Raw genomic sequence first — 12,837 nt, 5'->3', positions numbered from 1 at the left:
CATTCATGAACTTTGAAATCATCACACATTTATTGATTAATGCAAAGTTGAATACTGTCCATGATCTGTAGTTTTAATATTGAGATGTTTATGCTGCGATGAAATTCCTGACAACTAGGGAAAATAATAGTTATTAGTTATAACTTATCTTCAGTTTCAATTTTTAAGGAATTACAAATGTTTATTGATGCTATGATAGAATTCATGACAATCAGTGAAAGTAATAATAATTATTCTATTGATAATGAACTCCAGAGATAGAAATAATGAAATGTTTCACTCAAATAGTTCATTCTTAATTTGTTTATTTATTAATGTTCACTAAAAAATTTTACCGACGACATTAAATTAAATACATATTCATAATAGAACTTTATTGCCATTGTTTATAATGAACTTAAGTACTTTGTTTATATTTATGAACCGAAAATAGTTGAAATTCATCGATTAATCACCAGTGAAATTTTCCTTTTCATCTTCAATTTCAATTTTTGTTATTATCTTTGGCATTGCAAATGTACATTGATGCTATGATAGAATTAATAACAATTCGTGAAAATAATAATAATTATTATATTGATAATGAACTCCAGAAATGGAAATAGAGAAATAATCTGTTCAAATAATTTGTTCATCTATTGATGTTTAACAAAAAAAAATTCTGTTACCCACGATATTAAATTCAAAAACATGTTAATATCAATATTTGATGCCGAGGACATCAGGTTTTGGCCAGAATATCGGATTCTTTGTGGCCTTGGAATCGTGCTGATTGCACGTTTCCGAGGATGATTGAATGATCGAATTACGCGTCTAGGCACGGTTTTATTATACACGAAGTGAGAAAGAGGTAATAATAAGGGCATCAAGCCACAAGTGAGTCACAGACGTTGTTTTATGGAGGCTAGGTAATTTGTAATATTAGTTTTTTCCGCTTTCTCCCCCTCGCCAGCTACTGGAGTTTCCTTCCCACTGGATTCGTTCTCAGCTTCAGGTTCTTCGATTGTTAAAGGAAATCAATTGGTCATTCTCGATATTTCGTTTTACTCTTAGTTTTTATTCGGTAATAAATTGTCTACAATTTTTTCTAACTTGTTTTTTTAGTCCGTCGTGGATTTAACATCAGGGTCGAGGAAAATTTAAGTGCAGAATTGAAAAACAAATACATGTCTTGATATTTTTGGGCAGAATGAATTCGGCGATGCGAAAAATGGAGAATTCATTGCAATTTTGGGAGTCAGTGGGAATAAAAGGAAGGTTGCTTGGAAGCTATCGATTGTGACGTATGAAAATACAAAATTAGAGCTCGTGAATTGTGGAAAAAGATCGTATGAACAGTTTTATGATTTATCCAACAATTGGTGGATGAACAGGCATTGTTAAGCAGTCGGGTGTGCCTTCCTCTGAGCAATGCTGAATCTGGATGAAAACCTACACGGAGAGAAAAATTCAATAAAAATTCCCTGAAAAAAAAGTAAAAATTGCGTTTTGAAAAGTAATCCGCGAGCGAAGTGAAATTCAATAAAAAGAATGAGTCGAAACTGGAATTGTACGAATCGCCACGTAAATTCTAGGATTTGGTCCGTAAAAATTAACACCCCGTCTGATGACTCATCGCTGTGGGAACAACAAGTCGTTCCGTAATTTTTCCCCTACGATTGAAAAATCGACTTAATCCGATTTTCCGCTTCGCTACTGAATTTACGAAAAAAACATCGTATTCAGTGAAATATCGCAAAACGGTATTTGTGCAGAAGGTCGTCCACGTGAAATTTTGAATTAGTAAAGATATTCATGACTGATAAAATTATCGAACAGGACAGTTAAATAGTATTTAAAAATTTCGAAATTGAGAATTTCTATTTAAAATATTTTCTATTTTCGATTTATAAAATATCCCGAATGGAACAGTATTCACATAGCTCAATTCAGAAGATTAATGTCTGAAATTAGTTACTGATAATTAGCGGGAATAATATCATTTTTGCTGTTTAATTTTAAAAAAATATTTAAAGTGTTTGAGATTTTTGTTATGAAAAAGAAATTCGCCTATTTAATATTTATTAAAATTGTCAAATTGTGAAATAAAATAGATAATATTTAGTCAGCCAAAATAATTAACTCGAAATAATAATTTTATGTATCATTTTATCAGGATTGACTCTATAAAATCGTTTTCCTATTTGATTTTCATAAAATTGAAACGGTTTATTGCCAATATCTCGATAGCTACTCGATTTAGAGAAAAATATAAAAATAACTTTTTTGTTAGAAATTTCTCAAGCAACAGAAAAGATCTTGTGACATTTTCCCCTAAAATCACTCATTTTCCAGATATTTGCATTGTCATCAAAAACTATATTCCTGTCATGAAAATTTTATGTTGTGATGAAATTATTAGCCCTAAAAATATCTCGAAAGTTGTCCCCTTCCGCTTTATTTCCGAGAATTGATGAGGTTAATGTGTCCAGAATCAGCTATGCTCGAATTCAAACTAACTCACTTCACGAGGTTCCCGTCATCGAGGTGCGCAGTAGTGCGTCTCTCTCAAAACAAATAAAATAAATTAGGGGAATAATATGGTCCATACGATCTTGTGCAATAACTCGGATCATACATGCCACTCATCAATGGAATTAGAAGTCTACTAGATATGGATGATGAAGTAAATCGACAGAGGCTCATTCTATTCACTATCGTAGAAAAAAAAAATCGAAGCTTCAATCAATAATAGCATTAAATTTATGTTACTATTATCGTTTCTCTACTTTTTATTTCCTATTTGTTTTGCTTCGCTTCATTTTCACATAATTCTTGTCCAAGAGAGATTGGAGGTTTATGCACGAAAAAATTTAATAAAAAAACCTAGTGAATTCGATAGAAAATTCTATTGGATTTTCATTGAACTTTTTATTAGATTTTTAGCCGATTCTATTGAAATGTTTAATCAGAATTAGATGTTTCTATATAACTTATTCTCTTCAGATATTTTCTATAGAATTTTCTCGCCTCCAATTTTCCAATTTTTTCCATTCCATTTTTCTTTTCTTCTCATAAAGAAAATCAGACAAAAAACTTGGAAAATTTGAGTCGAGGAAATTCTGTAGAAAATATCTCAATAGAATAAGTTGTAGAAAAGTCGAATGCTATTGACTTTTTCTATAGAATCGGCGAAAAACTTATAGTAAGTTCAATAAAAATCCAATAAAATTGTCTAGCCAATTCGCTAGTTTTCTCTATTAAATTTATTCGTGCGTGAACCTGTCCAAATTCGGCAGCTTAAATTTATCAACTTTTTGGTTTGATTGTCTAAAAAAAAAAATAAAAGAAAAAGAAATAAAAAAAGTAGGAAAATTGATTTCGAGGAATGTCTATGGAAAATATCTAATTTTCAATAAAAATTGTGTACAAAAATCGGAATCTATCGATTTTTTCCGTTAAATTGTCTTTATTGAACATTTTCTATTGGAAAAAATTCAATAGGATTTCCAGCGAATGCGCTAGTTTTTTCCATGAAATTTTCATACGTACGTAGGAGGGTTTTATCGAGTTGAAGGAAAATAACTGCGCCCGCCCCTTTTGCTGACAACTATGAATATAGTACATGGAAAAATAGAATGTTCAAATGAGGCATGAGGGAAGGAAATAAAACTATTGGGACAAATTACCGGTGTAAGACCGATGGTCCAAAGAGCGCAATAGATGGAGACTCTCAAGGACGACACACCAAATGGCTTTCAGGTACGGAAGTAGGTGGGTTTTTATTAATGCAGAGAGGAAAAAGTATTAGTCAGCAACGGTGCACGCGTGACAAAATTTCATGAAAAAACGCGGCGAATTCTATAGAAAATTCTGTTAAATTTCTATTGAACTTCTGTTCAAAAATGGTTTTTAGCCGATTTTATTAAAGGATTCTGCAGCTTTACTGAGCGGTTTATTATAGAAAATATCCAATAGAAACTATATTTTATAAAAATCACTAGAGTTTCATTTTTCGATAAAATTTTCAGTTTTTCTATCACTATTGCGCATTTTTTTCCTTTTTTTCGTGGAAAGAATTGAACAAAAAATTTGGAAAATTTCAGCCAAGGAATTTCTAGAGAAAATATGTCAATAAATAAAAATCTAATTCAATTGATTTTTTTCTACAGAATATTTTCTATTGGATTTTTCAATAGAATCGACCAAAAACTAGTAGAAAGTTCAACAGAAAACCCATAGAATTTTCTAACGCATTCGCTAGGTTTTTCTATGCAATTTTTTCGTACGTGTGGTGGCACAATAAAATCATTCCAGTCATTAGTGGAAGATATCAAGTGGAAAAATTTGCAGGAAACCGCATTATTGATTCAAGAATAGTAATCGTGCGTAATTGAAACATTAAACAATGATCATCATCGATCAATCATCCTACACTGAGAGAAAAACAAACACGTTGTCAAACAAGTCTTGTTTGGGCCAACAAAATCGCTAGTTGAAAATTGCCAGAAAAGAATTTGTTTGGTGCAAATTTGAAAGTCTCAGACATGAATAATTGTTCTGCTTTCGACAGCGACGAAATATTTGGCTCAAGAGGCGGATAATTCACACCAGACGGTGCCTTTTCAGGATGAAAATATCTCATATAGAGGAAAATTTATCAATAAATATTTCATCCCAAAGTTACAAGATTGCTATCATGTCATTATTATTGTTTCATTTAAGGGTTCATTTGTTGTCTGTAATTATTAGACAACCGAAACGAAAAACTACTGTCCCTTTTTTCGCATAAAACAAACATTTTTCGGGAGCAAAATACGTATGGGAGTATCGAATAACGAAGGAGTAGTGCTAGAAATGACATTCTTGCGTGTACAGAGAATGCAATTTTTTTTGAACTACTAAATCTATTTTTGCGACAAAATTTTTTCATTCCGGCGCACTCTGCATGTTTGGCACAAAAAAATCCTTTTTTGATAATTTTCAAAAAACTATTTTCTTGGCACAAGTAAGATTTATTTGAGAACTTTGTCGTTTTTCTCTCAGTGTATATTATCATTGCGATATGGGGTCAATCCATCGATTTTTATTTTCTGAAGATTTTGAATTGATTGAAGAATCGAATGTTGAAAAATCTTTTGGCATCGAGAATGACTTCTCGAGTGGCTTGCAGCATTCCTCGAATTCCGCACTGTCTTATCCGTGTAAAAATGGGGTTCTCCGAAAGAACCATGCTACTAGATCCAGAGAATTATAATCAGATTATTCTCCAAACGTTCCAGGCAATCTATTCAAAATTTGACAGATGCTATCTAAATGCAAATTAACCCAGTGTCAGATTTTTTATGCGAAGAATGAAAAAATCCGTTCAACACAAATCAAAATCAGGGCTTCATAAAATACTAGCAATATTTACCAAATGTGACAGATGAAATAGTATTCGAGGATTTTTTCTCAGAGAAATTTTCGTGAAAACAATTTCTACTTTATTTCATGAAATATTGCAACTAAATGCTATTCAAAAACTCGTGAATTTCTTTTTTTTATGTCCAGTTTTTGTTATGAACATCGAATTTGTCTATTGCATATCTATTGGAATAAACGAGTAGTGAAATAGAAATATGACTATATTCTGGAGATATTTGCATTCTTATTAAAAACTGTATTCGTTGCTAACTCCAAGTTTATTCATTGTCATATTTTGTTTAGTCGACGAATTGTAAAAATACATTCACCACAAATAAAAGTTAGGGCTTGATAAAATGCCAGATGCAATATTTACCAAACGTAACAGATCAAATAGTATTTAAAAAATTTCCAGCAGAGAAATTTTCGTTGAAATAACTTCTACTTTAATTCATTAAATATTCCAATTAATTACTATTCAAAGACTCGTGATTTTCCTTTTTTATATCCACTTTTTGTTACGAACAACGAAGATGTCTATTGCACATCTATTGAAGTGACCAAATGGTAAACTAAAGTACTCCAAAAAGTACTCAAAAGAATATTCAATCACGCCTGAACATTCAAAATCGCATGTTCATTCTCAAATCAACAATACTGCTTACCTCAGGAAAATACATGGCTGAAAAAAATAAAAATAAAACGACAAGATATCAATCAGAAGTACAAAATTATATTTCACAATAAAAAAAACCAATAATCAGCCAAAAATAAAGAACGTGAAGAACGGAAAATAATGGTACGGTAACCAGAAGATTTAGCGATTCACGTGTGTCCCCTTGAGATCTTTTTTTTCCTTCTAACTACATGATATATCTACACTTGACTTATCAGACTACTACTTGCCTAAACAGAGTAGGGACCAACGACGTGAATAAAAAAGGCTCATAGCCCCCTTATCAAGAATACGTCGTAATCCTCACATCTCCCCATTTTATTTCTCCCCGTCGTCCCGAGAATTTGCGCCAAGTAAAATACTTGTTCACCCTAAATCATCAAATAACTAAAAATAAATCAATAAAACTAATCGACCAATAGATCGACCAATCAACTGAATAGTCAAGACATTTAATATCAAATTGGCAAGATCCGTAGTTTTCTAAAAATAATAATATCAATAACGATGATTAAATAATAAATGAAAAATCCTAACAATTAAGATTGCACGCAAAGTATCGGGACCACGTTGGACCATCAATACGAATAATCAAATATATTATTATAGTTAACTATGTTTTAATAATAATAAGTATGATACAACGGCAATTGGCAATAAATCGACAATGAACAGTCGTTAATGCCATTTTTTTTCATATTAAAAACACATCGTCATTATTTTTTTCTTCCCTGCTTCCGTCGTCTCGTTGATTAATACGCTACAGGCTATATCGTTACGATTTACAATATCAATTAATTATCAAATTATTAATTCAGTTATTAGAATTACTTTAGAATATTGGTACTCTTGTGTTTTTCCTCTTTTTCCTCACTCTCTCTCTCTCTCTCTCTTTCTCTCACGTTCTTTCATCACTTGCCTCGTTACTTCGTTTACATTTTTTGCTTGTTATCTATCTCAATTATTTAATTCGTCACTCGATAGTTTCATCCTTGCATTCCCATTTTCACAGTGCTCTTGCATTCTTTCCGTATGTTTTTTTTTATTTCCTCCGCCGTTTTACAATTAATAATACAGTATTTCATTGACTGCATCATTGTGCTTATCGCAGCATACAGTTTTTAATTGTGTAGGACCCTTACTAATCTTCCTTTATCATTATTTATTTTTCTGTTACGTATTTATATATATATGTATAGTATTTTCTTTTAATATAAATAAAATGTTTGTACTATATGAAAAGAAATTAAAATGCCAGGAGAAGGGGGTGAGAGTAATTATTATTCGTTGATTAGTCTATCTTAGGAATGTAAATAATTTGTTTATAAAAATTATTGAATTTAAGAGATTCATTCGAGGGTGAATGAAAGAACTTGGGGTAATTTATTTCCGTCCTTTTTAAAATTATAACGATATTATCTTTCGAATAGTCACTCTCACCACCATCTCCGCGTAATGATTGTAATTACAATGCGTTTGGTGAGAGTTTAGGTGGGATATTTGAAGAATATTTAAGTTTGTTTTATTTATGCGTGTCGAAGTGCGCATAGTTATCTTCATTTAATACACAGCATTCATTTCGCAGGTCAGCCTCTCAACGTTCAAAATAAAATCGTGTGAATTGTGGGGAGAGAGTCTCAATATTTATTTTAATTTGATTGTGATAAACGATTCAAGCAGACATCTCATCAATTTTCTTTTTTGAAAGGAATATGTCAACTGAAAAGATCTTGATCTATAAGGCGATGCTTCATGTTTAATAATTTGAGAATGACAGAGGGGATTCCCCGATTTTTATGAGGCCTTATTGACGATTGGAGCGCCGCTTTACCCGCCCTCTACTCTTAGAAATGGTATGAATTTTAAGGAATAGCTGCATTTACATTTCCAACGCTGTGAAGTTGCATTCAATTTCAAATGAAATTTCTTATACATTTTTTAAATTGAAAAATCAAGAAGATTCAGTTTTTCGTGGTAGACGATCAATTATATGTCAATAGCAACTTGAAGCGTTATTCAAACATTCTCTGAAGCTCATTGTCAGAATTAAACCTCATAGATTGAAAATTCAAAACAAAGTTGCATGAATTTTTACAATTTTCAATGGCTTAAATTCTTACATGAACCTGAAAATTGCAATTTCAGTGAATATTCAAGAAATTGACAAATTTATCAATAACAACATGTACGAAATAGAGATGTGAAAACAACAGTCACATTTTTTTGTCATATGACAAATTTATGACAGTCATGTGACGTCACATTTTTTTTATCATAATTTGACTAGTATCACAATATTTCTGATATTTAGATGGGATATGACGTTCAAATAGAATCTATGTCACAAAAAATGTAACAAAATTGAGAAGCCATCATGAAATGTGGAATAGTGTGACATTTTTACTGATATTTAGATGGAACATGACGGCTGTGTAAGATTTACGTCACAGAAAGGGTCATAATCGAGGAGTGTGATCAGACAATTTTATCAAATCAAAGGACTTTTACTTTTAATTTTCATCGTTTTTTATTGACGGTCAGTTGACGATGTCGTCACTAATTGGTCATGTGACGAAAATTTTGATGCAGACCATCTATCTAGTTGGAATATGACCGTCATGTCGTAATGCCGTCATAATTTGGTCAAAACTTGTCATAACTGGCCTCTGTCATGTAACGTTCATATGACGTGCCATGAAATTTTTGCACATCCCTAATACGAAAATTTCATGTGAATGAGTCGTCGAATAATTGAAGATTCTTGACTCGAAATTTCAGAAATAATTTTCTAACAGGGTTACCTTTCTCTAGAAGATGGTGAAATTTCTCTAAAAATCTCTCTTCGATTCATAAAACTTCTAGAAGGTGAATCAATTTGTTACCCTTTACTATTCCTTCACTAAATCATTCGCAATCGTTTATCCCTTTCATTTTTGAGAAAGAAAAAAAAACAATGTCTACAAAAATAATTAGACTATCCTTTTCGTTTAAAACCAATTCCACTCACCTAATTCCCCCCTTTCCCCACAATTCACTCGAAATGTCAAGAACACCTGGACGAATGTCATTGTCAAATACTGATTACCGGCCATGGAAGTTATAAATAAGTCATAAGTACCACGAATTTTCTCATTAAAACAATTAAAAAACGATGAGCGAGAAAGAGACGCTGATTGTGACAGCCGCATTTTAAAATTGGCAAGTCGCGCAACATTAATCGTCACCAAGGACGTTTTTAACATCGCAAAATAAAAAAATTCTGAGACCGACCATGCAATTACTCAAGTATTTATTAATCCTCTTAATCGTTTTTCTCCTGTTGTTCATTAAAACACATTATTTTATAATTTATTAATTATAATATTAATTTACGTTGCTTAAGAAAAATTATTGTGCCGATAATATGATGGGTTGCTAGTGAAACCCTAAATAGGCAGTGCAGTACGAGTGAGTCCTTAAGCAATCTCGAGGCAAGCTTCGGCCTAATATCACGTTTCGAGTCCATTGCTCATCAATTAATTATTAACCGTTAATTGTTTTGCTTTTTTCAACTTCATTAGAGTCATGTCATCGTGTTTTGCTCTCTCAATCGATCATCGATCAATGATTCATTACATTATGATTAAATTTAACGTTGTGTCTCGATTAAATGTTCTTTTATACATCATTGCATCGTTATTCAATAGATTTTCCGCTTCTCAGACGTATTTTCAGCCATTATGTGATGTTATTACATAATTGTTGGTTTTAGCGGGCTGAAGTGTTAACGTCGAGCCACCGGAAACACTTCACACGCAATAACTAGCCGTGAAGTAATTTTGTTTTTTTGGTCTAGCGAGTTGAGAGTCAGTGGTTTATCGCTGCGTCATATGTATTTGTTTCTACTGCTCTTTTTTATTCCGAGATAGTTCGAGGGTTTCGAGTATTCTTTCGGCTCCCCGATGGCCTAGTTTGATTACCAAATTAGATGTGAGTTGTTGGTGCCATCAATTTTAATAAGTCTGGTTTGGAGCCAATTAGAAAGTTAGTCGGCTAATTCACGAACTAATGGTGCCACGTGTCCAAAGAATTTTCAATAGGTCAGACAAGGATAGCTTCATCCGACCATCTTGTTCAATGATTTTTGCAAATGGAGTGCATTCTCACCTGCTGCCATCTGTTTCAGCTTTGCGAAAACGCCCTAACATGTGGAAACAGTCGAGTTCTCGACGTTGTATCCATTATTCAGAGTTAATTAAAGGTTTTTGGTTTATTTTTATTACTTGTTTAATTCTACTGAGATAACTCCTGCCCCTGTCTAGACGGGGCATTTATCCTCGGGAGGATTGATATTCGAATCAACTCTAGCTAATTGTTCTCTTTTACTGATGAAAAACTCTTCGGTTGCGATTGCGCAAATCGTGCAGATGTATTGTTTTAGTTGCTTTCTTTTTAGTTCCTCTTGGGCTATTAACAGGTTAATTAGTGTTTAGGTATTTAGATCAGTAGTTTAATCATAAAGACTTTATACGATTCGGGGAGCTACGTAGAGCGACTGGTGGGGGTTGAATTGAGTCTCCGTAACTCATGTTATCACTCTTCAATCATTCCGACATCAATCAAGTTGACATGAGAATGTCGAGGCTCATTCGAAGTTGCTTCGTCTCCGAGAAAATTCCAGACATTGTCATAACTTCCAAGACCTCCGCTTCAACTTTCCTTTGACCTATCATTATCCGAGACCTCGTATTCCTCCAGCTATTCTAAGATCCTTCCTTCGTGATCCTCAAAGTCTTCATATCCTTTCTTCTGTTGTCATTGCCTGGCGTACTTTTTCCTGAATTGATGGAACTCTTTTGGAGTGGGAATCAGGAACTTTGATGAAATTGATGGACCCCTGTTCATTTTTGTTGATTATTTGTTTGTATTCTCTATAATAGTCAAATTATGCAGACTTTAGATGATTCGGGGAGCTACGTAGATCTCGTGGTTGGGGTTGAATTGAGTCTCCATAACCCATGTTATCACTCTTGAATCATTCCAACAGCAATCAAGTTCACATGGAGATATCAAGGCTCATTCAAAGTTCCCCATCTCCAAGAAAACTCCAGACACTCTCATAACTTCCAAAACCTGCCCATCAATTTTGCCTTGATCTATCAATATCCGAGGCCTGGCATTCCTCCGGCACCTCTCAGACCCTCCCCCTCATCATCCTCAACCTCTTCATATCCTTCTTTCTTTTGTCATCGTCTAGCCTACCTCTTTCTGAATTGATAGAAGTCTACCTCCGCCCCTATTCATTTTTGTTTCTTGTTTATATTATCTTCAATAGTTCAATCATGTAAACTGGACGATTCGGGGAGCTACGTAGACCTCGTGGTGGGGGTTGAATGAGTCTCCATGACTCATGTTATCAATCTTGAATGATGCCAACAACAATTAAGTTCACATGAAACTTCCAAACATTCTCATAATCTCCAAAACCTGCCCTTCAACTTTCCCTTGACCCATCAGTATCCGAGACCTCGCGTTCCTCCGGAACCTCCCAGACCCTCCCCCTCATCGTTCTCATCATTCTCAACCTCCTCATATCCCTCCTCAACCCGCCACCACCGTGCCCCCCCAACCTCATCTACCGTCAGCAAGCGCTCTCCAAATGCGCACTCTGTCGTCGCCTGGCCTGCCTCTGCCTGAACTGATGGAACTCCGCCTTCATAGCCTGCACCCTCGCCTCAATATTATCCCTGGAATACCTCGAGCTCCCCTGAACCGTATTAGTGGTGTGCACCTGGTGAATATGGGGCAGATGAATCGTATGAATCTGGTGAACCGGCGGACGCTCCTCCCTAGTCGGCGTCGACGCCGAAGTCGGCGTTGGAGTGCAGCTCACAGGATCAAACTCGTAATGTCCGTCCACACTGCCAACATCGACGGCGATGTGCGCGTGACTGTGAGGAATCTTGACGGGGATTTGCTGGTGATCCTGAAGTTCAAGCCACCGTCCAAGAAGTGGAGGCGGTGGTGGCCTGTAAGGCGGCGGACGCCACTCGGCAACAGTGCTTCCACTCCTTGAACTCTGATTCTGCGTTTGACTCGTGTTCTTGCTGCCGAATCCTGACGAACTCGATCTACTTTCAGGCGACGTTTCCGTCATGTGTAGATCAGGGGAGGCGGCTAATTCTGGGGCTGATCGGGCGTGTCTTGCGTGTCTGGGAGGCAGTCTGGCACGCGGACGAATGCCCCCCGGCTGCGGGGGTGATGACGTGGCTAAGGGCTGAACTGGGACGAATCGTCTCGATTCAGCGTGAATCGCCTTCAGCGAAGGCAGTTCCTGGCTGTAGCGCTGGTGGACACTCTTCAGCTGCAGGTGGTGGTAGTCTGGGGGGGTCAGCTCGTTAGTGGGATAGGAACGCTCCACCGAGGAAGGCTGCCGCACCGAGCTGAGGTCCGTCAAGTAGAGCGAGGGATTCGTCGTCCAGATGATCTGTCCGCTGTTCGGGGAACTCGCGAGAAATCCAGGTGACGCGATTGCGCAGATCTTCTGCTGTTTACCGAGGGGATTGATGAGGTTGCTGAGGTGATTGCTGAGGTATCCCATTGCTCGGTTGGGAATCCCCAGGGAGACGCCGCTGTTGTCGGAACGCAGACTGAGCTGACTTGTGCCGACTAGGGGACGCCGCCAGGAGGACTTCAGCCGGCTCTTCTTCGGGAGAAAGCCACCGTCGTCCGAGCTCGAGGCGTCCATTATGCTGTTGTTGGCGGAGCTCATTAGGGAGTCGGCGATTACGAAGCGA

Source organism: Diachasma alloeum, unplaced genomic scaffold, assembly GCF_001412515.2.
Source record: "Diachasma alloeum isolate Michigan unplaced genomic scaffold, Dall2.0 Dall_scaffold_00201, whole genome shotgun sequence".
Classification (NCBI taxonomy): Eukaryota; Metazoa; Arthropoda; class Insecta; order Hymenoptera; family Braconidae; genus Diachasma; species Diachasma alloeum.
The sequence above is the reverse complement of the archived record's forward strand: the minus strand, read 5'-3'. Positions refer to the sequence as shown.